Here is a 27,007-nt window from a genome sequence, read left to right as displayed (position 1 = left end):
TCAGGTCCATGGTGTGACTCTTGAGGATGGTCCTGTGCAAGGACTTGAGGATTTGACTTGATGATCCTTGTGGGTCTCTTCTAACACAGCATATTCTGTGATTCTGTGATTCTGTGATTCTGTGATTCTGTGAACTCTTACTAGGAGGGAGAGAGTTGTGACCACCTGTTCAATGCCCCATAATGCATTGGAGTCTCCTCAAGTTCTGTCTAGACTCTCCCTGTTGCATTAATAGTGTGGGGGGCTTCCCTTTCCTGGGGATTATATTGTTACTGCTTTCTGATGCTTTTATTTCAGACAGATATTGTGCGTCTTTTCATTGAACTAAACTTGCTCAGTCATTTTCTGAGAGCCGTTAAGCCATCTTCTGTGACATTATACGTAAATCAATTGTCAATATGAGGCCACAATCGTAACAACAATAATATTCAATTGCATTTCTCTAGTTGTAGGACTTTTTAATGTCTCATTATGAAACAAGGCAATAATAACCTCATAGTCTTCTTCTAACCAGACTGAAATTGAGTGTGAGGAAAAAAAACAGCACAGCATAAGCCCTGCCTTATTTGCAGTACTGATGCTGTTTGAATGTGTTTTATAAGTATTCCATTGCATTGATTTTTGTAGTTTTAATTTATTTCTCTATTTAAGTCAATATAGAAAAATGAATAGCTGGATCATAATCCCTTTCCTTGAGTAAACTACAATCACAACAATACTGAGACTTTTCCTCCCTCCTCTTTCCATTTCTTCCAATGAATTTAGTCTCAAGCGCACAAATTGTTTGGTCCATTTGGAATTCATGTGACATTTTGCATGAAAAACAGTGTGAAATGCTGTTTTCTCTGCTCCCGTGCTATAAATTATTCATCTTTTGATTTATCAGACAGCTTTTTCTTGTAGATAAGAAGTCACCTCTCATTTGCTCCACAGATCACATAGCCTAAACAATAGAAAATGGCTTGAATCCAGCAGGAAAAAAAAAAAAAGGAGACCTGAGTATCTATAGTTTGTTTTAGGATTATTAAAACAAAATGCTATGGCTCCAAACCTGCTTAACTTTGAATGAAGTTGTTTACGCATGCACTAGGTTATTCAGTGTGCAGTAAATATGCAGGTAGTGCAGAAGCAGATGTCCAGTTTTGAAGGGTAGTGGAGGGAGTTATAGAAATTACTCAGACCTATGGTCTGAGCCTTATAAAGGGTTGTAGGAGAAAGTATATTGAGGTACATTAGTGATAAGACAGTACTGTTAATTCTTGACTGGTTGGTTTTCTTTGGAAAGAAGTTTTAGAAGAATTTTTTTTTTTGTTTTATTTTTATAGGACATTCTGTTTAAAATCAAGTGGTGACATTGCTAAGAGAATCACACAAGCAACTGGGGATCTGTGCTGGAAGGATTGTCATGGTTGAACACTAGGTTCTACCTCAGACAGTCCCTTAGGCACACTGCTCTCCCTGTTCTTTCACTTTTTCCTGCATTTCTACTGTCAGTTACTGTCTGAGGCACGGCACAGGGCTAGCTGCACCATTAGCCTAAAGCAATACAGTCGTGTTTCAGGTTTTGCATTTCTTGAGATTTGGAAAAAATACTATATTATGACATGTGTGAAGAATTCTTGCCTCTGAATTTACCTGCTTCTGACAGATATTTTGGTGTTTCTCTTCATAATCAGGTTAGAGCAATATTTCCTAATGGCTTCAGTTTCTACCCCAGCAGTGTCTATGACAACAAGCCAAAGTAGTCCCTGTCCTCTGGCCTTGACGGCAAATAGTACTTGTCTAACAGCTAAACTTCCTTGCCTCCTTCAAAATAGTTTGTCGTTATTCATACTATAGTGAATGACCTCTGGTCTCAGTTATCCCCAGAGTAAATTTTGCGTTTCCAGGGAAGGTGCTAACTGGCATGAGTCAAAATTGTGCCAAGTGACAGGCTATTGTATATTACCTATATTCAAGCTGTGCTTTGATAATGTTTAGGTTACTGATAGATGTACACTAGTGGCTCCAACAAACAGAAGACCAAAGTTTTCTTCATCTGGAGAAATATATTTTGTATGCAGTGAAACTGAGTCTGATTTGTTAGCAAAATATATGGAAATAATATCATCTGTACAAAATCATAGAGGCCATTTGCTTTCTCCACACCTTTCACTGAACTGCACAATAAGGTATGTAGATAATATGAAGACAATAATATACTCTTGAATTGCTCCATTATTTCTCTCTAGAGCTGCTGCGGCAGCAGCTGCAGTTTATAGTAGTATCATAGAAACATAAAGTGGTCTGGGTTGGAAGGGGCCTTAAAGATCACCTAGTTTCACCCTTCCTGGATTCTTCTCTTCCCCAGGTTGAACAATCCCAGTTCTCTCTTCCTTTCCTCATAGGAGAGGTGCTTTAGCCCTTTAATCATCTTCATGGCCCTCCTCTAGACTCACTCCAACAACTCTGTGTCCTGGTAGTTTTTGCTGTCTATGTCTTGGTGAGAAGCTATGGTTTATGTCACTAGAAATGGCAATAGCCACTCAAGTATCTGTCAACTTCTATAGAAATTTCCCTTTGAGTTACTGAAAAGACTAAATCTCATGCAAGCTGCCTGAGGAGACCACTTATAAGTGAAAAACTAAATAGTTTAAGGTGCTGGTGATAGCAGATAAGCAAAATATTTTTCCTCTGAAAAAGTACCCATATTTCTATTCCTTTCCAACAGTTCTTTTCCTTACATCTATGAATTATTGAGGCATTTAAATTTTGCTTCAGATTTTAGAAACAATAAAAACTCTTTGTTATGTCAGTCAGTAGAGGAGGGATACCTCATCATGTATGTGTCACATGGACAGATCAGTGACCTCCAAGACAAATTACAGGCCAAAACTCAGAGACAATACACTTTGATCAGTGGCAATGACTGACCATTACACATCAACATATGAAGAAGTGCGCTTTGGCCAAGAATTTTCTCTATTTTTCTTAATTTGTACACAAAAACAGGTTGAAATCAAGAACCTGTGAAACAAAACCTTGACATTTAAAGTTCTTACTGCACAGATCTTTCTTTTTCCATGGACATTACATGGGGATTACACAGGCAAACTTCACAGAGGGCAGCGGATTTATTGTGAGTTCCCAGATGTGACTGAACTTGCAAAATGCATACATGGCAGAGAGACATGGAGTCACTACAGGCAAAAGAAAGTGCAATCAGGTCTTTTGTTTCAATACTAACTTTATCTCACTGAAAGAGTTCTGTAACATCATAGGCAGAAATAGTTGTACAGTTACCTTCAGATACACCATCATTTATTCCTCATTCCCATTACTTATAACTGCTAAATTTTAGTTCCTCAAGGCAGACGTTTTTCATGCCATGTGTTTGCCTGAGGACACATTTTTAATTGATCTTGAAAGTAGATTAAAGCAGGTTTTTGGCTTAAACAACTTGGCTATTTCTCAGAGCAAATCACAAGCAAAATATGTTTTACTCACATTAAAAAAAAATAAAGAGAGAGAAGTGCCAGCACCTCCACATTTGAGCTGTAGAATTGGACAGCCTTGCAATGGAATCCATTGAGATGCATTTTGTCCTGCAAAATATTATTCACAAAGTTACCACAAAATCAGAAGCTTGGGAATTACATTTTTATAAGATTTTGTTTACCACAAACAAGTTACATTCTATGTCTCTGAGAGGTTAACATGACTAATTTTTTCTTCAGTTTCCTCTCTGAGGACAAGGAGGGCCTATCAGAGTTTCTCTGATCTATGAATCTCTACAACTTCCAGAAACAAAAAAAATACAGGAAGGTTGCTGACTCCCTTGTTCTCTAAACACAAGCCTTAGCAAAAAGCACAAGAATAAGAACATGGGGCTGCTATAAGGGTAATGAACAAGGAACTGTAAAAAGGCAGATACAAAGAAAAAAACTAGAGATACAAAATGGGACAGCGACAGAATGACAAAAAGGAGTTATAACAGTAAAGAGGATATCAAGCATTTGGGATGAAGTCATAAGAGTAGAATAATCAGGAGAAAAGAGCACTTCGAATTTGATATTGTATATAAGGTAAGATGCAGAACAAGCCTTTTCATAATCACTTTTACTGAATGATGCTTGGGATATGCTGTACTTTTGGATCAAGCCCATGTAGACAGAAGTAGAAAATGACCTACCAATACCAAAAGGCAATTTAAAGGCATATACTTGGGAAAAGGTCTCAGGAAAATCTCAGGATATGCTGAAGAGTAGCCCATGCACTGAAGACAGTTAGGTGACCAACTTGAAATTTTACCAGCTTATTACCTCCCCCATTTATAATTTTCTGCTAAAATAAGGTCTTACACAAAATGTAGTGTACAATCATGTGAAAATATTTCATATATCTGTGTTTACAGGCTAAAATAAACTGATCCAGGAGGCTTAATTCTACATTTGCCAAATTCCATACATTTGGTTTGTGGTTTAAATACAGAGATATTGTTTTAAGATTTAAAGATTGACCTTTCAGACAAGAGAATGCAAGGGTGTAGAGAGTTTATGGACAACATGACTGGTTAGGTCTTGTTAGGTTACCACTGAAATGTGTGGAGAACACGCTGTGATAGTTTATAGCAGTTAGGTAGTATGGGAGCTTCAATAGAATTCCTAGATCTTAACAACTATTTTGAACTGCTGAATCCATCCCAGCCCTTAACATTTTGAATGGCCATGGAAATAGACTGTTCAGATACTGATGAGGGGCAGCAAAGCTTGAATGTTATAACAGGTGACTGTATCAATATAGCTGAGGTTTCGCATTCTGAGTTATATAGACCAAAAAGTTTAGAGTGGCGCTTCGTTTATTTTCTTAGTGGGGCATGTGTTCAAAAGCAGAGATGCACATAGCAGCTGGCTGCGTTAGTTCCAGCTGGTGGTACCGTGGACAAGTAAAGGAGAAACAAAATTGCAGCACCAGATCAGTGAACACAAGTGCATACCAGGGTGCCAAGACAGAAATATAAAACTTATTGCCAATGTAGCTCAGTATCTAGGCTTTTCTTCTCCTCTGAGTGACAGGGAGAAATGTTTAGTGCAGTCTTTGGTTTCTCTTGTGGACACTGAGAAAGAGGGAAAATTTAAAAAAGTGAACAGATGCTGGACTGATTTTTTAAAAGATATGGGTAACTGAACAAATTTGGGATAATTATTAGCAGTAGATGTTTTAAAAATTAAGTGAAACTTCACCTACAAGAAAGGTTTTAGTGCAACTTATATAAGAAGAGTATTTGCTGATTACCATTTTTTTACCTATCCAGCTTTCAGCATCTTGACACTGTTAGTTCAGCAGAACAAAGAAATTACTTACTTGGATTTCTGAGGCATTTATATTTCTCTTTTTATTGAAATGCATGTGGAATGAGTCAAAATGTCCTAGTTCATCAAGCTTTTTGAAAAAAAGAATGGCATAATTTCTTTCCTTACTCAGTATACACTACATTTAAAATTAAAATATACAGTTTAATTTAAAATACATTGATTTTTTTTTTGCATCATGAGAAATATATGAAGAAATCTAAAAAACTACTCATATATATTATAAGGATTTTTGTGCCTAAGTTAAAACCATGAAAATAAACCTTCCACGTATCTCCATACCTCAGAGTTAAGGTTTTAATTACATCCATAGCTATTAAGTCAAAAAATTCAATAGACATATCCTGGAATCTCTTTGATCTTTTTTCGACATGACCTATTATTTGTATCCCCTAATCCCACATTAATATTTTAATACACTTTGTATGTTAGTGTAAAGTCAGCATACGTTTGTGTAAAGTCAGCAGCAGGGTCCAATCCAGGGTTTTATGGGAATTTTTTTCTCTTTATTGCTGTGCTTTTATTTCCTATTTGAAAAATAATCCCTGTTTAAAAAATGCTAGACACATTCTTCCACAATACCTTAGTTCAGAATTGCCTAACATTACTGACATTATTGAGCAGGGACCACAACCTGCTACTCTGAGGTGACTGCCGGTAAAGATTTCCCCATGGCTGAGGTCTACAGAGGTACATAGATTAGATAGAGGTTGCAAGGTGCAGAATGGATGAAATGGGTGACTGTATGTTTCCCAAGTCCATCAGGGAGACCATGAGACCAAAACATAAAGCAGGATGGCACTAGGGCTTCATAATATACACCAGGAGGTAACACAGGCCAGTGGACAGCACACAGTGCGAAGAGAACAACTCTGCTTTTAAGCCCTTTTTCCCCTTCTTTATGTCCACTCTAACTATAAAAACAACAGTTGAGCAAAGATTCGATTTCATGCAACCATGTAACAGCCAGAAGAATAAATGTCCTTGTTGTGCCCTTCTAACACCCATGAAGAATTCATTTCATTAAGTTTACCAGACATTATTTGGTGTGAAAATGACAGACCTGCTTAAGACTGATCAGAAAAACATTCATAACATACTTTTGGGAGAAGATTCTTCTAGTTTTACCATGCCTATGTGACATTTGTAAGTAAAATTTCTATCTTACAAAATTAAATACATATGAAAAGCAGTAGTTATTATTTTTAAAAAATCATAATAGAAACAAGCATTTTATGATTTTTTCTTTCCTATTTTGTTTGCTCTCAAATAGTCATGACTTTCAGTGCAACAGAAAAAAAGAAGACTGAATATTTTTGACTACCCAGCATGACACTCTTCACAAAATAAGGTAGATATTCTAAGAGCAGATATTCAATATTTTAGAAAATCAATACTTTTAAGACATTAAGCATCATCTCCTAACTCTGATCTCTCTGCAAAACATCCAAAGATGAATGAGTTTCTGCAGAAAGATAAATGAGGCTGCACATTATTTCAGAGATTTTTGTAAATCTGAATTATATTTATTAATGATTGAAAAAGAAGATCCATATGCAGTGGATTCTTGATTTCCAGGTAAATTAGAATAATAGAATCACAGGATATCCTGAGCTGGAAGGGACCCAAGTACAAGTTCAACTCCTGACTCCACACAGGGCAACCCAGAAGTTAAACCATATGTCTAAGAGCATTGTCAAAACACTTACTGAACACTGACAAGCTTAGGGCTATGATCATTCCAGTGCTTAACCACCCTGTCAGGGAATTTCTAATATCCACGCTGGATTTCCCCTGGCAAAGCTTTAATCCAGTCCCTCATATCAGCAGACACCAGAGAGAAGAGATAATAGAGTCACAAAATCATAGAATGGTTTGGGTTGGAAGGGACCTTTAAAGGTCATCTAGTCCAAACTCCCAGCAATGAGCAGAGACACCTTCAACTAGATCAGGTTGTTCAGAGTCCCATCCAACCTGACTTTGAATTTTTCCAAGGATGGGGCATTTCTCACCTCTCTGGGCAACCTGTTCCAGTGTTTCAGCATACCCATAATAAAAAAAATTCTTTCTTTATATCTAGTCTAAATCTACCTTCTTTCAGTTTAAAACCATTACCCCTTGCACTATCACAACAGATTCTGCTAAAAAGGTTGACCTTGTCTTTCTCATAAGCGCCCTTTAAGTATTGAAAGGCCACAATAAGATCACCTTGGAGCTTTTTCTTCTCCAGCCTGAACAACCCCAGCTCCCTCAGTCTGTCTTCATAGGAGAGGTGCTCAGCCCTCTGATCATCTTCAGGGCAATTCTCTGGACTCGCTACAATAGGTCCACATCCTTCTTATGTTGAGGGCCCCAGACCTGAATGCAGGACTTCAGGAGGGATCTCATGAGAGACAAAGAGAGGTGGAGAATCATCTCTTTCATCGACTGGCCACAATTCTTTCGATACAGCCCAGGATACAACTGGCCTTCTGGGCTGTAAGTGCATACCGCTGGCTCATGTCCAGTCTCAACCACCAGTACCCCCAGCATCTCCCTCTTCACTAACCCCTCATGCAGAAGCTGTAGACAGAATAAGATCACCTTTTAGTCTCCTTTTTCCTAAGCTGAACAAACCAAGTCTCCTCAGGCACTCTTAATAAGTCTTGCGTCTTTTCCTCTAGTTCTTTCTTGCCTTCCTTTGGACATATTCTGATTTTTCTACATCCTTCTTATATTAATGAACCCTAAACAGCACGCAGGTGAGGCTGCACCAATGCTGAGCATAGTGGGCCAATCACTTCTTTCGATCTCTTAGTTATACTGTGCTCAGAGCATCCTACAAAAAGATTGGCTCTTTTTGCTACCAGGTCAAATTGCTGACTTGTGTTGAACTTACCATCAACCAAAACCCACAGATCCCTTTCTGCAGGGCTGTATTCCACCCTCATGTCCCCCAGTCTATACATGCATCGACCAGATTACACTGTTTCAGGTACAGAATCCAGCATTTGTCCTTGTTAAATTTCATAGAATTGGTGATTTCCCGGTGCTCTAATCTATCAATATCTACCTGTAAAAAGCCTCTAATCTATCAATATCTATCTGATAAAGCCTCTCTGCCCTCTAGGGAAGAAAATGTTTCTCCTGATTTTTTATCATCAGAAAATTTGTTTCATGTACACTCAGATTCTCTGTCCAGGTCACTGATAAAAACGTTGAAGAGAACCAGCCCTCAGATTGAGCCTTGGGTAAGACCGCTACTGTTCGGACACCAGCCAGGTGTTAAGCCATTGACTACAGCTCTTTGAGAATTGAACCACCAGTTGTCCACTTATTGCAGTGTGTATATGTCTAGAAGCATGCTGGTCATTTTGTTCAGAAGGATACTGTGAGAGACGGTATCAAAAGTTTTACTAAAATGTGCTATTCTTAATATGAGAGTGTGAGTAGTGTTTTAAGTGAAAAAATACTGTATATAATATGATTTACTCTTTCATGAGAAACTCCAATCACTAAATAAACCCTTAAATATAAAATAGTACAACATATTTTTCAGGGGGGGGGCAGGGGTGGAAAGGAAGCTTTTCTTTCCAGTAAGTGCTGTGTGGTATTCTTAACTTGTGTATGCCCTTTTCACCTGAATACTACAGAGACCAGTTGCCTACCACAGTTTATCCAAGTAATCGTTCTTTCAGATGAATTTCTAGAATTTGTAACACTGTCTAGGGGCTTGTGGGAGAGCTCTTTTAGAGAGTGCAATTGTAATCCAGACTACTTTTTTTAAGTCAAATATATCTCATTCAGCTAGTGGATAAGAGAGACTTTAGATGGATTCAGTCTTCCTATTACTGCAGCACTGAAATATAAATATCAGGAGAAGTTGATGTGGAAATTTTATTTAATTCCTTCTCCATTTAAGACATCCAGGTGTGAAATGTGGAAGAATGTTTTATGGTTAATGATGTCACGGTAGTATAGGAATCCCCTCAGCAGGAAAAAGGTTATTCTGTTTTACATCTTCAGATAAAAGCTGTCCAGACACTCCAGACAAGGAAAAGTTTAAATGTAGCCAGGGAGAAATATAAGTAGAGTACTTTACAGTAAATAGAAAGAATCTGTAGTCTTTCAATAAGGAAAAAAAAATATCTCTTCACAGCAGCTCTGCACTTAACAGAAGGGTTTTGTTTCTATTATTAAGGGCTTCTTAGAATTATTATCATTGTCATTATTATCAATATTATAATTATTATCTTTTCTATCTTTTTTTTTTATCTTAGTATCTGTCATTAAAATACAAAACCCTTTTCTGGCTCAAAGTCATTTTTTCCTATACATCACTGACTGCATTGCACAATGTGGCTCTTGCTGATTTTTTTTTTTCAGTGCTCTACAACTGGACTTCATGTTTTTGCCAAAGCTAAAGATACCTAATGTCCCTGCAAAGTTTCATTTTGTTTTTTAATTCTGTGCTGTGAAGTACTGCACACAAAAGTTCCCCCCTTGGGGAATATTTTAATACTTTACCTGTGTGCTTTTGTTTTACATTGATAAGAACTAGGAAGCATCAGGTATGTTCCATAAGCTTCTACTTCAGTGTCTATATGCACTGCCAGAGTCATACAAAAGCTTTGAATGGAAGTGGAACAAGAGAGGTGCAAACGTTGTACAGCAGACCCACTGCCAAGATGCTATGCCATGTGAGGAAACACTCTTCTTCAGCTGGTGATGACCACGGAAAAGGAAGACCTTCCTCTTTATAGCCTTGCCTTATTAGTGAAAAGGAAATTTGTCTTCATAGTTGCTCTATGGATAACCATGATTTAAGTCATGCAATGCTATTGCCTTTAGCATATTTCAGAGTACAGAGTTTGACAAGACTAACTGTGATTCATTAAGTATATTTTCCAGAATGAGCTTTGAAAAAAACCAAACTGTTTTCCCTGGATTTGACTGAGCATATTTTTATTGGTAGCAATGAGGTATATAATATGAGTGCCTACCCTTTATATGTCTCCTACTTTTCTAAACTTCTACCTTTTTTCCTACTTCTCTTATTCAATTATTGTATCGGTTTAATCCTTTCTTCCTACTGAAGAATACATTTTATTCCAGCCCTTTAAAAACTATTATTGAATCCCCCTAGTTTTATAACACCATTTTTCTGGGATGCTGAAAACTAATAGCACTGTTCAATGAAAGAATATATTGCTACATTTAATTTTCTATCTTTTCTTTGTGTGTCCTGGTTTAAAAATTCTACATCCTTCTGAGACATCCAGTTGTTTAGATCTAGGGTTTTTTTTCCTTCTAGGAGACTGCACAACTAATTAAAAACTGTCAAAGTAGTTTGCGTTTTAAAACAATTGTAGGTTTGTATGAACTTGATATTTTAACTAATTCCTATGCTTCTACTTGTCCAGAAACTATGTCTACTTGCTGAAGGACTTTCATAAAATAACTTGAAAGAGGTATCATTTTAGTTACTAAATTTTATTTTTTATTTCCAGACCTATCTTCAAAGTTGAATGTTCTTCAAATCCTACCAACAAAAAACAGAGCTATGAACTTTCTAAGTGAACAACATACGAATAGGATCTCACAGCATGCAACCTTCAATTTTATGCAAATAGAAGTGAATTTGATTATAACTTGCTTTATCTGAACTTATTTTTGAAGCCACTACTTCCAGCAATTTTAGAGTAGTGTTTTAAAGTTGCTAATAAGTCTTCATCAGAGAAATAGAAATTCTAGTTTCAAAGATGCCTACAGAGAGAGAATATCAAGCACTGACACTAGTGATATGAACCCCTGCCTTGCAAACCATTTTGGATATCCTCATGCTGATAAAGTGTCATACTCTTCAACAATAAGAGGAAGAGTAAAAAATGTCTAAGGACAGTCCTTGGGAAAATAGCAAAGTTCTGCTCTAAGTGTATTCTCATTCAAAGTAGAATTGTAAATGTAGTTGAAAACATCTGGTTGGAAGATTTTCATAAATGAAATCTTCTGTAAGTCAGAGATTCAGTGAATCTAACGGCCTAGGAAATTTTCATTCTGGGTTGATCAACTGGATGGACTGACTATTACTTTAAGAAAGATTTGGGAATCTAGCAAAAGAAGCTTCCATGGGGAAAATATCTTGGGTGTATTTTTTTACTTTAGACCTTTAATCACAGCTCAATTGAAGAGTCTGTAAAGCACTGGAGTGTCATCTACTAAGAAAAAATCCAGTTTCTGGTGAAAGCTTTAACTTTCTTAAGCAGAGAGATATGCCTTGTTACTGAGTCAAAATGAAGCCTGTTGTTCAACCATGAATTTTTATATTATAAGAGTTTAGATCATTATAAAAAATATATTAATAAATATAATAAAAACACTTTATCAGTAGATAAAATAATCACAAGGAGACTGAAGCATAGACTTGTGCAAGTCAACACTGACAGCAGTTAAGGTTCTGTGAGACTTCTAATGGGAATTACTCATCACCAGGATGATCCCTGCATAACTGATTGCATAGCAAGCAGCAGGTCCAGTGACAGTCAGAAACTGAGTTTGAAATTGCGTCCTTCAGCACTGCTCTTTCCAGGCACTGCTTTTGCTTTGCTAACAATAATAATCATATTGAGTCAATTTAGTTAATTCAGTCTGTCTTTATGGATCCTATGTGATTCAATACATGGGAAATCTCTTCTGGCATCATCCACATACACAGAAACCTCTCAAAAGTTATGTATTGTGCTTCCAAGCCACCAAAACATTTGTACCAAGCCAGTGTCCTGGGAATTAGGAGGAGCAACTATCGACTCATTCATTTGAGAAGGCTGGCGAAAACCTTCTTTCTTACAGAGTGAGTTGCTGACCCTTGACATCAGAGCAATGCATGAAAGTGCTGATAAACACAATTGATTTGTGAAAAAATCAGCTCCATCCTTTTGCTGCAGCAGATTTGAACAGGACAAAAACTATTATCTTTCAGATAGGCAAGTGGAACACTTTTACTTTTTTTATCAAGAAGCTGGGTTTTGAGCCAGATAAGGGAAGAAGCCAATAAGAAGCAGATCCTCCGAGGTGGGATAGTGGTTTTCAGCATGCCAATGTCCTCCCTTACACAATTGGTTTAGGCGTAAAACTCCCTCCTGGGGAAGGTATAGGGACATTCACATTATCCATCTCTTCTAATGGGGCATAATTGACTTTGTAAAACTCTCCACCAGGGGAGATATTGGGGCACTCACATGTAGATCTGAAGGTATTTATCCCTTTTGATGGGGCATAATTCGCTCAACTAGGCTGAGGTAAGAGGCAGCATTTGTGTCTTAGAAGGGGTCATAAAACATCAAAAGCCCCCAGAAGCGCCCCCAGACTCATTTCTGGGGCCTTCCACCAGAGGATTGTGCATGATCAACAGTGTAAAACTCCCATCCCAGGGGAGGTGTGTAGACATTCCTATGTAAACCTAAGCATATATTAACCCATTGCGTTTCGCAAGTTTCCCCCACCCCTGACAGATCCAGACTGCAATCATCACTTCAACCAGTGGGCATCAAAATTGCAACTATCAAGTCTCATCATCCATGAGTGGTGATATGTTTCTACTCCTATCCTTTCTTTTTCTTTCTCTCTTTCTTCTCCTACCTTCTTAGTCTGGAAATACATAGTAAGCCAGACTCAAAAATTCCAGTCAATGCCTTAGCAAGTGTCTTATTGTGCCTGCATAAGTTAAAGTCAGCTAAGTGTAAATTTGCTAAGTTAAAGTTTGTGAAGTTCCTTACTTTGTCTGGATGCTGTTTTAAAATTTGCCAAGTATGTTATTGTACCCTAATGTTCTAAAGTTTGCAAGCAAAAGTTTATTATCATTGTTTCTCCTGTGCACTGCCCAGAGTGAATCAAATAATCTACTCCTAAACATGCTGAGCGGACTGGGGCAAAACATCTGTGAAAATCCTTGCCACTGGGTGATGTGAATGCAGTTTTTACAGTAGAGGTTGTAAAGAGTTCTGGGGGAAATGCACAAAGAAACATAAAAATAAAAGAAAAAAGGAACATTGTCATCTTCTCAGGAAGTTTGTTATGCACGACTTATTGGAGGCTCTTCTTCTAGCAGTATCCAGGCATTTGTCACGTTTGGAACTGTAGGAGATGGAACTGAAGGAAGATATATTAGTTCTTCATCCTAACATGGTCATTTCTACTTTCTTCTGTTGAACTACAGAAGTAATTTTAAGTAGCTGAAACTTTATTCATAATTTTTACACTTCAAGGGTGTTTAAACACATTTTGCATGTAAATTCTACAGCAACGTAAGGAAAGGATAATGATCCAAAGCTATACAGCAGTCTTGTCCATGTAACAAGGGTCGTTCAGTTATATTCATGCATATTCCTAAGTTTCACTAAGTCAGTGGGATCACTTCTGTATAAAAGTAAAATTTAAAGTTACTTAGAAATATTGAAATATACAACCCTTCTGGGAGAAAAAAAATAAAAAGAGAAGGTGTTGCAGCAATCAAATATATTGTTCCTAGTTTAGTAGATTGGTAATAGGAGAGCATCCTAATATATGTAAATGTCATTCTCACTGAATACCTGGCATTGCTGAAAAGGCAAAAAAGAACCTATTGTCAATAAAGCAGGAAAATGCTGAACTTGATTTAAAGAAAATTGGTCAAAAACTGGTCATGTGAAAACGAACTATTACTAAAAGCTTAAAAAATGTTACAGCCCACACCCTACTCCTGATTAGAAAACTATTCATCAGAATTAAGAATGTCATGCTTTTTCTGTATGAATATTTATGTCTGTGCTTAGCAACAGATGCAAACAGGATGGAAATATAAAATCTAATTTATTTAGCATATCTACATCTTTAGATGTTACAGAACAGACCTTGTTTTCAATTACCTTCACAATTACTAACATATACTTCTCTACTCACTGTTTAAAAAACCCTAAGGCTGCCCAAAACCAGAGTAGCATGTTCTTTACTTCAGTCAATGAGCTTTAACAGAAACCAATGCATTTTAACTGAATTTTTGTTTATCTCAAGCAGCACATTTTTAATGAAATCGATACATTCTTGCTGAAAGCCTCATGAATCCATTGGAAAGAATACATTTTTTACTGAAACCAATATACACTTTTATAATGTCTGTATGTTTTAGTGAAAGCATTGCAATACATTTTAGCTGAAACCAATATGTTTCTCCAAGGCTGATACCAAAGAGTGAAACCAATGCATTCTTACTGCAACTAATATTCCATATTCCTGAGCCAACATTGTCAGGCTGTGTTTTTTCATTTTTTCATAAATGAAAGCTGTGTTTTATTTTAGTGAAGAAATTACACTTTATTATCTTAAAACAAGGAGCTTTGCAATGATTATATTTTATAATTTGCATAAAATAAGTCGATTATAAGAAGTCATTGCTAGATAGATATATCTTCTTGGTTTTGCATTTTATGTAGTCTTGCAACATATATGCATTCTATCAAATGAGTAATGATATAGATAGGAGCTTATTTTCATTCTCATTAGACTTTCACTAAATCTTTTTTTCCACTTTATATGCAAACTGGCTTAAAATAAGTCAACATTATGGGTGATTTACACTTCAGAGCAGAGGAACAGAGCAGTGGTTAATGATTTTATTGTAGACTAGATGTAATTTATTATGCAAGAATTTTTTTAAGAATTGTTTTCAGTACATCAGTTTTGGTATTTTTCGTGACATTTTGACTAAAGATGTGCTGATCTGCATTACTTAGAAATATTTTGAGTAGTCTGGTGCATGTAGCTAATGATTTGTGATCTCTCTGAGTGTTTTAATTGATGCAATTAATGCGAAATAGAAGGCTCCATCTGAATTTCAACAGATCTGAAGAAATGCGTAATCTGGTTAAAATTTAGATACAGTTTCTCTTTCTTTATCTTTTCAGTATAAAGAGATAAAGGAAGCAGAGCAAGAAAACCATCAATACAATGACTTTCAACAAAAGGGTTTTAGCATTACATGATACAGCAGAGAAACCACGGGGCCATTCAACAAAAAGGACCAATTTTATACCATTACTGCTCTCACCACAGACACTTCAAAGCATTATTTTCAATGAAAACAAATATAGTATCATTTTGTCATGAAAACACAATTGCAATGAAAGAATAGAGGAATTTACAATAGCTTAATAAACTAAAAAATTAGTTGTGTGACTGCCATGTATTACAAGCTAGAAGTCCATATACTTATTCTAAGCATTTGCAAATTGAAGAGTGCAGTTTGCATATAGAAAATGTGTTGAAATTCTTCAGTCTTTATTAGTTCAGAGCTCCAATTTATTTCCTTAAGGTGACCTTGAATGAGAAAATATTAGGCCTTTGTCCATTACAGTATCCACTTCTGTCCCCACTATTCATGGGTTCCTTGCTGAAACACTAAAGACACCAGCAAGAAACGTAGGTCCAGTTCTGCATTCCTATCTGTGCGGATGGGATCCTGATATTTCAGGGACTAGGGAAAACATGTCCTTGCCATAGCAAAGTTTGCTTCGCCAAGCTTACTGGTTTTCAGAGCTGACATGCATACAGTCCTTGTGAAAACAAAATGGTCATTTTATCTCTGAAGGTATGCCTAATCACATCTTCAAAAATGTCTTTCCCTACTAATGATGTTTGAGAAATAATGAATAAAAGGCAAATGCAAAGGAAAGTTAGAGAAAAAATGCAATATTGAGGAAAATATATAATCCAATTAAAATTATTAGCATAGGAAAGAGTAGTCTATATTCCTACTGCAACTGCTTAATCACTGAATGGTTTTCTTCGTGTACAGTAGGTTGCCTTGGGGGTGATTGATCTATTTCCATAAAGATAATCATTGCTTTCCAGAGAATCTAAAAGATAAAGTGTAACAAGACCATGCACTCTACTAGTATTGGATTTTACCTCTCCTCATTATTTAGACCCCTCTAGCAATTTTCTTTTAATAAGTTCCAATAGTGCTTTGCCAGATTCCTTTTTCCTATAACATATTTTATTCTCCCAAAATTACATGGTCCACTCATCTTGACATGACTTCTACTCCACCTCTTTAATTACTGTTCTTGGTGTCTTACCTTTTCTTGCAAGCATTATAAAATAAGTGACATTCTCATATTTATTTTAGAATTCCACGCAATGAGGAAGGATAGTGTTAGCTGCTCAATTTCATCCTTTTCAATGCCATTATTAGAACACATGACTTCAAAAGGGAGTTAAAGTTTTGAACCTCTTAACCGAAATAGCCATACACAGCTACTTAAATGTAGCTGAACTAAAATCAAAGCAGAAAAGAATTTCAGTACTCCATTGGAATCTCAGGTACCAATTGTGAGTTTTCATGATCACAGGCAAGTGAGTTTTAGATTTTGGGTTAGAGGCATTAAAGGCATTTAATAGTAACCACTATAATTACATTAAGTTTATGTTTGAAATTAATGTTTTGTAATGCTGACATTCAAACAAGATTCAAAGTCTTGTCCACACAGGATGTATGGACACTTTGTGTCACAGACTTCTGTTCTCATTTTAACAATCTCAACAAAATCAAAAAGTTATACTAAGAAGTTGCAAAATTCATTCAGATCTTTGAGGACTCGCCTTTGGATTAGAGTTTCAAGCATATTGTACCTAACAGCAGGAACATTAGAGGGGACTTGAGCATGGTCCTTAAAAGTCAACTGAAGGAAGAGATTTATGGTAGGAAGAATCTTGCAAACCAAGAAGTAAGGAGAGTCAAATGTGTGAAACTGATAGTAAACATGAAATGAGGAGCAGGAGGAAAACAGCAAGACAAACATATACAGGTATTCTTCCCAAGAATGCCAAGGCAGTGGAAGGATTAGAAAAAAAGTTTATTACAGATGCAAGGGTCACTTTTTTACAATGCAGCGCATCAGATCTTCAGGGACAAAAGGCAAGTTCCTGCCCCCTCAGGGCCCCCTTTTGTCTTCTCTGTTTCTCCCTTGCTTACCCAAGGCCTCTGTGTATGTCTGTTAGTGCTATCTCCCTCCTCTCACGTACAAGAGTGCAAGGCTGAGAACTTCTCTTGCTATGCAGGGAAGGGGGGAGAGCATTGAAACTGCCTTTAAGAAAGAGTTGCCATTTAGGCAGAAAACCCTCCTAGCAACAACCGAGTTTCTAACTTTCCATTACAAATTCTTCCAGAATTGTATCTATTCCTACACAGTGAAATGTAATTAATGACTGAAACAGTTAATATAGGAATCCAATTCTGTGTGTTTTGAAGTCTTTCATCCTACACCAAAGACAATACTCTAGATTGACAGGGGAAATGGAAGTGATAGAAATATTTCTACGTTCCGATCTCAGGATATTTTATCAGAGGTTCAGTTTAACAGACACACTGGTTTCTCCTGTTGCTGATAAAAATCATTATAATCAACATTATTCCATAAAATATACTTGCTAAGATTTATCATCAAACACTATTAAGATTCAGAGAAGAAAACACTATAGAACAATCTTTAAGATGTGGCTGGATATAATAAAGCAAGAGGGAATTCCGGTATTCAGATTGTCTGTTTCATGTTGCATTAAAATTATCATTTTAGTTTGAAAAGGTTTTTCTGTATTTACTCATAAGAGAGTAAACAGATTTTATTTAAAAGTATGGTTGCCATTGGGATTATGTTTCTGAAGTTAATAAAAGGAAAACCAGAGTAAAAGATGCAAGAAACCTTCCCTATCTTTTACACATAGGTGTAGACTGACCTTGTTCATCAACATCTTATTACAATTACAATCTTAACTTTTTAAGCATAAGTGCTTTTCCAGACTCTGCTCCTACTCACAACGCTATTTAGTTACAATACTATGGTCACAATACTAATATGGTTACAACACTATATTAGTTACAATTGATACAAAGATTCTTCTTCTAAAGACCAACTATTTTTAAGAGAGAAATTTCACCTGTCCTCTCTCTTTTGCATTTGCCCTCTACTAACTGTTATAGCATTCTGATCCAAATGAAAATATACTTTATTCCTACACAGTTTATGCCTAGTTCAAAGCTAAAGACTTACTGGGAAAAACTAGAGAATGATAAGAGCGAAAATAGCATCAACAGCTGTCATAGTCTTCATAAAGGAGAGAACCCTTCACGTTGTCCTCTTCTACGTCAGTCAATATCACAGCTCTTTCCTTCAATTGCCATATTTATGCCACAGGTAGTCTCTAAAACACTATGCCCTTTTGTTTCTTCCCCCAAAAAGTCTTTCCTAGCTCCCAAAATCTTCATTAAGTAATTACTGCATCACAGAATGGCAGAATCTGCTGAGTTGGAAGGGAGTCACAAGGATCATCAAGTCCAGCCCTTAGTCCTACACAGGACCATCCCCAAGAGTCACACCATGTGCCTGAGAGTATCATCCAAACATTTCCTGAACTCTGGAAAGCTTGGTGCTGTGACCACTTCCCTGGAGAGCCTGTGTAAGTATTTTCTCTGTTGCTAACTTGCTTTGCAGAGATTATATTCAAGGCAGATCATGAATTGCAAAATGTATGGATAACAGAAGTAATAAAGGAAATAGTGATATCTCAGATGCACTTATGAAAGCTTTCTGCAAATACAGGTTATTGGCCTGGTCTTGAAAGAAGAAACACATTGTATGGTTACGACTGACCAAACTCATCTAAAGAAAGCTAATGCATCATGTTAGGAAACCCTGTTTTCAGATTATCAGGCACAAAAGAACTGCTGCTCCTAAGTTACTCCTTTATGAAGCATGTAGATTTGACAGTTATCTGGCAGAGAAAAAAAAAAAGGCAGCATGGGTAAATGTAAAACTACCTAAGACACTGCAAACACAGAGTTTGAGATCTAAATGAACTATCACCTCTAATAATGATGCATTGAGCTTTATTAAAAATGCTGAGTATTTCGTATCCCACAGAGTCCTTTCTATTGAAGCACTATTGGAGCTATCTCCTGATAGAAAAACTACTTCAAATACTCAGTACGTTCACTTGGGGATGCTCATATAAAGGTATGTGTAAAGTTGCTCTGATAAGACAGAACAGTCTTTGTCAGTAATTAAAATCTCCATTAAAGGGTAAACATAACTCTCCTTAAAATCAGTGAAAATATTTGCTTCACTCTAGAAATTCCCATATCCAGCCACATGTGATTAACATTATCTTTCTCCTCTTTGTTTCTGAAGGATGATTTACAGGAATAAAAAAAAAAAAAGGCACATGGCATTGTGTCCCATGTGGTACACAGAGAATTCTCTGACATTTTCTGTTCAGAGAAATTGTTTCCAGTTGAAATTCGCTTTTCAGTTGTTTGGTCCCTGTTTAATGCCATCTGTGCACATCTAAGGCTCAGAAAAATTTGCTACCCGGAAAAGCCTGGTAAAAAACAAATCAATGGTTTCCATTTTGCTCTTGGCATACCTGACAGGTTATGCGACTATTGGATGTCAGATTCTTTTTAGACTGGATTTATTGATCAAGTCTATCCAGAACGTTCAAAGTCTTCCCTTATGTTTTGAAGTATATAGAAAATGCCTTGCTGCTCAAGGTTCTGTGGAAGCTGAGTTATTCATTTTCACTCACAATTAGCGTAGTTACTGGCAGCCTGTACAGTAATCATTTGTCTTTTCTTACTTTCAGCCAACTTCTGTCAAATATCCTTTCTTATACCTATGCACATTAAGTGTTCTGACATAGGGTTGGCAAAATGCTCTGTACAAGGTAATTGTGATTGCAGTTAATAATCATCTTGTATGGAACTTTCTAATATGTCCTGAAGAACTAATATTGTTCTAAGAATAAAGAAATTGACTGACAGTCCTTGATTTGGTCCTTTCCATGTTCATTCACAGGTTTTGTTCAAGATCAAATTTTAAGCTTTTTCTCACTAGAGAGTAGAATCTGGAATGCTTTTGACATCCCAGCCCTCTGGCATTCCCATTTTATATCAGATGTGTTGCCTACCCAACTTTGCTATTCTTTAAATACATGGTAAGCTGCAGTGTGTTAGTCTGTTCCTGCATCCAACATACCACTTCTTTGTCAAGAGATTTCATGAAGAGATCTGAGCCTATAGCAACAATCTGTATCTTTTTTGCTTTGGCAGCTTCACTGGTATTTCACAAAATTATCTAAATTTTTGGTAAATGGCTCTACTCCTGCAACATGTACTTAATCAATAGAACCCTGAAGAACAACATATATTGTTTAACGTAGTCGATGCACTCATGTTGGTGTGTGGCCTCTGATTTTCTGGGTTAGCACAATCACTTCTTCTCAAGAGTTAGGGATGGCATTTAGGCACTTGGGCTCTCTGCCTTTAGCATACTGTGTGCATGTCCTTACTGTTCTGTAACTTATTGCGGTTTTGGCAGCCTCTGACAGAGACGAATTCAAACAATCCCATGGCTTGATTTGTTTCCAGGAGCACACACAGGTTGGCGGAGAGTTGAAGGTTCATACAGACTGACTGCAAATCAGAAGACTTGGGTCATTTCTTGTTCTCATCTAGAATGAAACCAACTTCCAACACCAGCTTTTTACCAAACATTTGTATAAGTAAAATATTGTTTTCTGTCTCTCCACAGCAAGCATTTATGTCAGGTACCATGACAAAGCAGATTCTGTGTTAAATTCACATAAATGTTTACAAAGTAAGTAGTGAGGTTCACTCGGCTTCACTCTTCATTTTAATGATCCCATCAGAATTTTCATTTCAAAAGTAAATATGGTGGAAATAGCTAGAAAGGGAACAATATGACTTGCAGTTCAGCCCCGCTATGATAGCTCTGTTACAGTTGTGTACCTTACCCTGTAGTAGAAACCAAAGTCAGTTATATCTGTGGAAGTGAAAAATGTTGAATCCATGTGGAAGCATCAGCAGCAAATAAAATCTACCACTCACTTATATGCCTTTGCATTGTAATAGGATACTGAAAGACGTGAACAATTTCCTCACTTCCTCTTCATCAATCCATTAACTCAGCTGTGAGAGGAAGGGCATATTAGGTGAGCTAATAGCTATGTGACCTTGTTGCCACTGGAAAGAGATCAAGTAAATGTCAGACAATTCCAAGTGCAAAAAAAGTGATATTGCATTCACTTTGTGTAGGTTATTTATTTTTACGGTGCAAATGGAAATGTTCAGGTTTTCTGTGTGGCGATTTTAAAGATAGACACACTATGTGCTCGGGTATATTCCTTTAGAAACTGCCCTGATGCACAGAGTTCATCCCTGTAAGGATGAATTCACCCATCATGAGGATACTCATCCCAGTGAATACCTCTCCATTTCATAATGACGCATTTTCTGGAGCAGCTGAAAATGGGAAATCTTAGGTCAAACTTCACATTGTCCTTCATGTTTTCTGTTCTCGACTGAAGAATTATTTTCCTTAAGAGACATAGATGTTCAGATTCCTCATACAGCAGTTTTGTTACACAGACAAAAACCCATAAATTTCTCTCCGGCTAACCCTGCTTAAAGAAAAATCAGTAAATGAAAAATCTGTTAAAAAAATGAAAAACAAGAATGACACTTTGCCCCAGTGACTACCCAAGCACTATAAGCAGATGTATATTTGTATATATATGCATAAACATACATACACACACCCATATAAAAATGTACATGGACCTACATATATAGACTTACACTGAATGTGTCTAACAATCAGATATTTTTGTTAAAATTTTGAAGGGACAATGTAAAATAAAAGTGAATATATAAGATCTCTGTGATACAGCCTCCCAAACTCCAGACTTATTTAACTGAATTGTTGGGCCTACTCTGCTATGCTGTGACATAATAGAGGAAAAAATTATGTGTAAAGGTATGGAGTCTAATGTTTTTTGAGTGCTTAAATTTCCTGAGCTTAGAAAGCTATTTAGAATACAGTAGTGTTATTAACTTAATGCATAAATTATGTTAGGCTTTATAATAAAAGCAGTATTTTTTTAATTTTGAAAGTATTATTTATTTCTTTTATCAAATACTAACCAGCGTATTGCCATAGATTATGTTATTTATGACTACAAAAACTCACTTAACTTTTTTACCAAAGAAATAGTTTGTGTGTGTCCTATGTCTATGTATGATACTCTATCTTTATTCCATTTTTCTGCCAGCTCTATTTCATACTGTCTCTGAATTTGCTTTTTACTCTCTACTTCATTTTTCTGTTTTTGCTTGCTAACTGAATTTGTTCCTACTGCCCATTGTCTATTTTGATTTTTTAGCCTCTCTTTATTGAAATGAGAGTCAAGTGATAAACTCTGAGCTGCAATTTTGAAACTATTATGCTGAAAGGAGCTTGAAATTGGGTAGAATTAGCTTATTCGTTCAGCATCGCAAAAGGAAAAATACTAGTAATTCCTGAGTACTTCCAATTTCCATTTACTTCAGAGCAAATTTCACACATTCAGCATGTACCCAGTGTTAGAGTTGCTTGGGAACCTCCCTGGGAAATATTTTCCTGGTCTGTGAGCAAAGTCATTCCTTTCCAGACCTCCAAAAGAATTACTACAGTGATTGCAACTGCAGAAATGAAGAAATGGGCAGCATTAGCCTATGCCTGATGAGCAGATAGAAAATGAATGAGAAGCCCAGAATTACTATTTTTATTATATAGTCTAAAATAATTTATGCATTACAATGATATTTGTATAGCCCTCTTGATGTGCAGGTCTATACAAGCCATGTGCACTATTTTATAGAGGAGAATGTGAGGCATGTTAATTATCCAAATAGAGCAATAAGAGTGTATTATATTAACTCAACACTGGATTCAACTAGTGCTTGGTGCCTCAGAGTATGCCTAGCTTATGGTAAAATAATTAAGCAATTTAAAAGATCAGGAAAACTATCCGTAAGAGAATTCCTGTTATATATGTAAAGAACCAATAAAACGTGCCAAGGGACAGCTGTAGCATGCATTCTGGTGCTTCAAGCTACTGGAAAATTCAAACCCCTTGAGTGCTACTTGGTGTCCCATACCCAATTTTGTCATTACCTAAAATATTGTCCAGGTGAAAGATTACACAGTTCATATGTTCCTCTCAGTTTAAACACAATTCTAGTTATACAGCATGGCAACTACCGACAAAAGCCAACTTTTTAAAGGCAAGCAATATATTATAATTGGCGAAGTTCCTTTAAAATTATACCTCAACCTGAGCTAAATAAATGATGTTCAGAATTAACACACTGCAAGTCAACATCATCATTCTCATTGGAAGCAAAGGGAACCTTAACACAGAATATTTTTCTTTATGCCTGAACTGGGAAACAGAATCCCAACTTTTTCAAGAGAGATTGCAAATATCTTTCTTGTACCTTCATTAATGCTTATAGTTTTTAATTTCTTGTTTCCAGAGGTACTCTCTCTCTTCTGTTCATGCACTCTTTTCCTTTACTTTTCATTCTGCAATTGGATGGTAACGTTTATATGACACGCTGTGATGATCAGATTTACTGTGCTAGTTATTGCAAGTTTCCTTATTAAAATAGACAGATTTTAAGCACACACAACAGCCTTTCAAATGACTACTCATGGCATCTTTATGGTGCTCCAAGTTCAATGCACCTGCTCTTCCAGTATTTTGAATAGGACCAGCAAATCATGATGATTACTTCATTTCATAATAGCTCTCTAAATATCTTAACTGAACTTATAACTTCTTGATGGAATTCAGAGAGATTTCTTGACCAGCTGCACAGTACAGGCCAATGGTGACATCAAGTGGTGATTTACATTTTGACTGTATTTGAGAATAATCACAGATTCAACGTAAAGAGATATTTCCTCTGAACTTTTTTCTCTGGTGATAAAATAATTTCTCAGAATGGTTCTTCTGTCTGAAATTGGTTACTGAGTAAGGGATAAAACTGGCAGAGAGGCATTATTGATTTCTTTTTCTGCTTTTTCTGCAGTGCTTTTTATTTTTAGTTCTGCATCACCCAGTGGAAAACACTTAACACTATTCAGTCTAAAGGATGACTCTGTAAGTTTCCTAAGATCACATTATGGCTTGCTGAGGTCATCACTGCTGTGTCAAATATCATAACCAGAGATTATCATAGATAGACTAAAAACTGGTATTCATCTAGGTATTTCACTTCCGACAAGTGAAAGTCTCTCCCTAGTTCAGGATCTGAATTAAATGTGAACTCTGAAGGATATGTGGTCTTTTATTTTCTGCAGACTCCTGCAGTATACTACTCCTCTGTAAGCCCTAAGGACAACCTATTTCTTTCTAATTCAATCCCATGTCACTAGTCTTGAGTCTTTCCATTCTAGAAAATACATCAAGGGTTGTTTTCATTGGTCTTGCTAGTTCTTACCAGCAAGTGATGAACGGTGTTACCACAGAGTCTCCACATTTAAACAAGTAAAATATTTTTCAGATGTTTCAGTGTTATAAGTAGCAAATTGGATGCTGTCAGTGGTCATAGGGCACAGAAATACCAGCCAGAACCTGCAAACATAGTGATTACATAGTTTAGGCTGCAGGAGTCAGATGACCTGTCCAACCTTTTCCTTACAGAACAGATGTGATTCTGTGCCTCTCTGCATCCTCAATAGATCCCTTCCCACAGGCCTTACTCTTACCGTGTCATGGTATATGCAGTTTTTTTCCCAATAAAACGTCAAAAAGAATCAAAAACCTCCCAATCTAATCCTTAGAAATTCACTCTGCACTGAATAATTAGCCTTCAAATCAGTTAGGATGCTAATCATCTCCGTCTGTTATCATCCCTTGAAAAGAAACATACCACAAATAGTGCAGCAAAGGGTAAATATTAAAAATAAATTTTGCAGGTTCTGTTTGGGGGAGGGTGTTTTGTTTTGGTTTGGATTGGGTTTTTCGGGGGGGGTTTTGTGGGTTTTTTTTGTTTGGTTGGTTTTTTTGTTTGTTTGTTTGTTTTAATTCAGACCAGACTTTCAGGAAGCTTCCACTGCTAGAATTCAGAATGATTGTGAAAGTGCATATGGATATGACCCTGTCTGCAACATGCATGACAATCATGGCTATTCCTCTTGTAGCTTGAGTTGCAATTTTGCTGAGAACACAGCTGCGTTGGGCAGGACACGTCTCCAGGATGAAGGACCACCGCCTCCCTAAGATCCTCCTTTATGGTGAACTTGCCACCGGCTGTCGCAAGAGAGGAGCCCCAAAGAAAAGATACAAGGACTCCCTGAAACAACATCTCAGCCTTGACCATATTGATCAACATAACTGGTCTACTCTGGCCTCCAATCGGGAGGCCTGGAGACACACCATCTATAACGCTGCTGTTTCCTTTGAGAACGCATGCAGGATCACTCTTGAGGAGAAAAGACAACACAGAAAGAATCGAGCCTTGCAGAATATACCACCTAAGGAGTCTTTCTGCTGTGCCTTTTGCAATCAGATATGTCTATCTCGTATTGGCCTCATTAGCCACCAGTGTGCTTGTAACAAACATGGATAGAGCCTTTCTAAATCTTCGTTTGCAAAGCCTAGACATGATGATGATGAGTTGCAATTAAGTCACCTTCTTGCAAAAGAGAGTTAGAGCCCAGTCTTACCAGTGTCCAAGCACCAAACAAAATCTTTTGCAAGGAGGAATCTTCCCTCAGTGAAAGCACAAGAACTGTGAGTCTCCACAGGAGCTTTGAGAGGCAAGAAATGTAGTTGTTTATGCTCACAGGTAGCATAGGAGTTGATCGAGCCACAGGGAGCTCTCCCAGCCCTCTCTGATGATTGAAACACTGGTTAATGTAATACAGTGAGCCTCAAAACACAGTCATAGTCAGTGAATATTCCGGGTCCAGTGCCATCTGACATAGTCAGCTGCCCATTACAATCATAACTACATTCTCTACTTCATTTTCTTTGTGTCAAAGTATTAGTTACACAGCAATTTGAAATAGAAATGTATGTTGTATAAAGCTGACTAACACACAGAATAAAGTACCTCTTTTCAACATATTCCTGGAGCAAACTAAATGAAGAAGTATACAAAAGTGAGGAGAGAACATAAGATTCTCTGTGGAAGGTGTAGAAGATTCTTACTAGATCTTGACAAATGCTGTGGAAACACATGGTCGGATTTATGTCATGAGGATTAGAATAACATTAGAGTCCACAATGCCCTCAGATAAAGTGCTAACTCCTGTTGCTTAACTGCTAGAAATCTGTTCTTTATTCTAGACTAAATACCCTTTTTCCACATTTTCACCTTCCCTCTATAGAATTTAATTACATTTTTTTTACACAGTATTAAACAGCCATTTGCCAGTCAAAATTTATTCCTATATACCTACCTAGAGACAGTGGCAAAGCTGGTTTTATCGGTTTTTTGAGTAAGTATTTCAAACTGAGCTTTAGCAACCTTTTTTTCACAATGCAGTTTTTTCATATCTTAGTTCACAGTGGTAGCCACAGTGGCAATCTGTCACTAGTGGAGTTCTACAGGGCTCCATCTTAGGTTCTGTGCTCTTCAACATCTTCATAAATGACTTGGACACAGGACTGGAAGGGATACTAGGCAAGTTTGCCGAGACACAAAACTGGGAGGAGCTGTGGACTCCTTCAAAGGTAGGGAGGCTGTGCAGAGAGACCTCAACAAATTAGAGAGATGAGCAGTTACCAGCCATATG

This window comes from Neopelma chrysocephalum, unplaced genomic scaffold (genome assembly GCF_003984885.1).
Source record: "Neopelma chrysocephalum unplaced genomic scaffold, ASM398488v2 Primary Assembly neopelma1_22, whole genome shotgun sequence".
NCBI classification, from domain to species: domain Eukaryota; kingdom Metazoa; phylum Chordata; class Aves; order Passeriformes; family Pipridae; genus Neopelma; species Neopelma chrysocephalum.
This window is presented reverse-complemented; position numbering follows the sequence as displayed.